A 4,182-nucleotide genomic window follows, 5' to 3' on the forward strand; every position below is an offset into this window, starting at 1 on the left:
AAATTAATATGAAGAACTCTAAAAATTTGTATTAGTCAAACCCGGTTATATCGAATTCGCAAAGAAAAAACACCTATCAAATTGATATAGCGGATGATTTGATATAGGCAAGCTGACCGCTACTATCCCACAGTGGTGATAACACTGGCCTTTAGAAGTTTCATTGTTATGCTTGCTTGAGGTACTGTCACATTGCTGAGTGAGCTTAAGGGCGCCATGATGAAATCCAAGTTTGGTTCATTGCCTAGTCCCGATAGTGCTAATACCAATTTTATCACAAACTTCAAATAATGGACAAATTACGTCTCCTTTGTGTGATAGCTAGGTTGCCACTGACCTAAGCCATCACCAAGAAACGTGGCTAGGTGATTGTAGCGGGGTCTTTGGTTCTGTTTACATTTTAGTGCTGACCTCTACTGCACCACTGCTGCCCATGTTGCGCCACTGTAGCGCGAAATTGAAATTTTTCAATATTTCCTGCAAATTTTTCACTTCAAATAGCCTGCTTTGGAAAGAATGAAGCCCAGTGAGTTAACAAAACCTTGTTCTTTCGTACTGAAGTACCATTTTGTCCTCTCAGCTCCTTACATTAATCAGACATTGTTTTTTTTTTTTTGCTAGTCCTTGTGCAGTTTATAAATCTCAAAATATAAATTCAGTCTGCAAAAAAAAAAGCTGCTTTAAAGCAGTTGTGGCAGCAAAATGACACCAAGGAGACTAGTTTTGTAGAGCAAATTCAAGGCTCACTTCCAAGCAGTATGGCACATTTGTGTTAGAGTAGGAGCGTTTTTTATAGTGAGCTCATCGCATTGCTAGTATACTTGGCAGTGACAGCTGTGCTTGGCAGTGAAAAGCTACCTCAGGTGTTTGTCTCTGCCGATAAGGTCTTGCCAACGTTTTTAGAATCTAAAAACGTTGCGTCTTGCCTGGTCGACACCACCAGCTTTCCCAGATGAACAGCTCCAGCAAGAAATGGCCGCGTATCTGCTCCTTTCGTTGCAAATATCGACGAAAGACGACAGTCGGCTGGCACCTCTGCCAAGTAAATGCCTCCCTTCTCTTTCCCACTCACCTCTCAAGCCGTTCCTCCCAAGAGAACACGCTACAGGTTTGCTCAAGTCAATTTAAATCTACCGCGTTCTACTGCTCCAAGTCGGGTGCCTCGATGCCAGCGCTGCCGTAAGGCGGAGACGTGCGTGAATCAAGGCACCCTACTACAACATTTATAGAACCACGTTGCCCTATTCCACGAGCGTTCCAAGCGGAACGCGGCACCTATCTAGTAGAACCTTTCGTTGCTGTTGCCGTTTGATTTCTTAAAAGCCGCGACGAACTATTGTAGCGCAGGCAACAGCAGGCGATAGTTTTCTGCAGTTGATGTATTTCATTTGCTATCGCAGAAACCGAGCATCATTACTAAGTAACACTGCAAATATCATTTATGTATTTATTTTCTGGATTATATTTGAATAATGTCTTGCCCTTATTCAACAATGTTGACAAGTATGCCACCGTACTTACAAGGGCATCACCAAACGCTTTCAATACTGCCGAAGGATTGCCATCAGGACTGCACGAAAATGATGCCTTCATTCGCTTTACAGCTTTTGAGACAAGACCTGAGATTAACATTTCTGAGCAGTATAGAGCCCCAGAGATAATTGAGGGGGGAGACGTTTGGATTTGGCTGTGAGTATTAAGACTATTGTGCAGCTTCTGTTCAACTTTGGCTGGGTTGGTGAATCGAGTCCCTGACAGACAGAAAAAAGACTATCGTCTTTAAAAATGGGTGATCTTCATAAAGGTCCTTGGTGGTAGCCACTGGAAGCTCCCATCCTCGGATTCGGAAGGCCACCATAGCTGGAATTGCTTTGTCCTCAAGATATTTCTACCAGGGGTTTTCGGTCTGCAACCAGGATATATATATATATATATATATATATACAGGTAAGTAGTGAAGTAACCACTCCAGGAAATGGCGAGTGCTTCTTTTTCCAGCTGAGAGTAGTTGACCTCCACAGTTGTAAAAGTTCGTGTCAATGCCAGCAACTCTGAACCATTTTCCAGCCACCACAGTAAGAAATGGCGAGTGCTTTTTTAGATGCAAAGCACCTCTTAGTCGACCCTCCGTCGTCCGGCGTCTGCACCTCTCCTCTCCACAACTGTGATAACGCCGCTCTCTCTCCCCTCCCCCTCTCCACACCACCTGTGCGCTAGCGCGCGCTGCTCCTCCTCTCCTCTCTGCACACCAGCTGTCCAATCACGCGCATACGCGCTGCTGCTCCTCTCCACTCCCTCTACTGTGCAAATAAACCCGTCCGCGCTCCGCTCAGTTGGTTCTTCGGTACTTCGCCGTCCGATGACTGCAAATGGACGCCAACGATTCCGTCAGCGAACTGGCTGGCACACCTTAATTCAACTAGCGCCAGCCAGCACACTGTTAGAACCGCGAGCACCTCCGAAGACAAGGCTGCACAGAGGAGAGCTCGCGACGCCGAACGTAAAGCGGGATTCAGACGACGGAGGAACAGGCGCGCGGAGGCGGACGGATATGCGACGTCAACAGCACGTGACCGGATTATCCGGCCTGGCGGCGCATCAACACGTGCGGAGCCACGGCCGCAGGATGAAAGGCGCTCTCATCCAGCGGCCGTGGCGGAGCTACTGTCTACGTCTTCCTTCGTCCCTGTTTTCCTAGCGGAGCTACGCGGAGTGACTAGCAGACGACAGCGCCGAGGAACAGGTTCCATTCCCCGCCGAGGGCCACCGCCGTCGATCGAAAACATGCGGAGGCATTTTCTTTCGCGGAGCATCCGCGGGCTATCCCCACCGAGAAGCGGAGCCTAAAACCGGTCACGTGAGCGGGTCCCGCGGGCCAAAAAGAGAGGGTTTCTCCGTCGTGTGAATCCCGCTTAAACGGCAGCGTCGAGCAGCGGATTACTCGCTTCGAGAACGAGAAGCCGCAAAACGTTCCACACTACTCGATAAATAAATAAGACATTTAATACGCTACTATACGTGTCTTTACTATAACAACCAATTAACACGCTACTACTCCACGGCTTTGCATCCCCTCAGGGTTCCCACGTGGGAAGATGGTGTAATTTTTTTTAGCTGTGGGGAGCTTACCCCTATAGTTGTGAAAGTTCCTGATGTCAATTCCAGTATCCCTGAACCGTTTTAAAACCCTGGTGACAGCACTCTACGATGATGCCTTGCAACTAAGCAAACGAATGTGCACGTTAGCTTCTTTGCTTCTAACAAAGGCTTTTAAGAATTCTGTTAAGCCAATGCGGGGTCAGTGCCCTTCTGTTGATAACTACTGAGTTTGAAGGGTGGAAGTCCAGCTGTTGTAATCTTGTAGGCTTCAGCCTCATTCCGTGGTCCTTTATTCTTTGAAGGACCATCTGCAGGTGCTCCGTATTATTTCCGCTCGCCAAGAGATGACCAGGGATTCCAACAAGAATTTCTTCAACACTCCTCGAAGGTTGCTGGAACCCGTGACGTGTCAAAAGTGAATTTCTTGTACATAAATAACTCTGCGTGTATGACGACCATAAGCCTGCTGGTTTCCTCATCAACTGGCACTTAACCATGTGCATCATGAAAGTCCAGCTTTGAAACCCTAGCACTACCCTTGAAAGGATAGGACTTGTCCTCCACCTTGGGCTTTGGGTACCGTGTTGCCAGTGCTGCAAGGATTCACACCTTTATCTGCACAAATCTATGTTGTCCTTTTTAAGTGCACAGCCCTCTAGGCGCTCGCCTTGTCCTAGCTCGCTTGCTCGACCCAAGTATCTAGAGCACCAAGGCGGCATCCCAGGGTAACGCTGTTGTTCGCGGCGTACCCCAGATGCTCCGAAAGCCAAGCGGTTTATATAGTTATAAGCGTTCGAAACTCGTGAAACGCTGGCACTTGTCATACATCTTCCCGTTGTTTAGCTAAAATAAAACTACAGGCACATTTGAGGAAAAATATACGTAATTAACCGGCAGCGCCCTCGTTCGTTTAGTTAAGGACGCCCGTTGGGTTGGTTTTTACAATAGTAAGCGAAAAAAAGTGGCAGTGCAACGCCGGCACGTGCGGGGAGAAAAGCACAAAAAGAACAGAACTCCCGCTGGCGCAGTTTCAGGGAGGGGGTGCGCGAGCACTGCGAAGGCGGGAAATTTGAATTGCATGTG

The sequence above is a fragment of the Haemaphysalis longicornis genome, unplaced genomic scaffold (assembly GCF_048455015.1).
Source record: "Haemaphysalis longicornis isolate Haplotype H1 unplaced genomic scaffold, Haemaphysalis longicornis Haplotype H1 scaffold_12, whole genome shotgun sequence".
NCBI lineage: Eukaryota > Metazoa > Arthropoda > Arachnida > Ixodida > Ixodidae > Haemaphysalis > Haemaphysalis longicornis.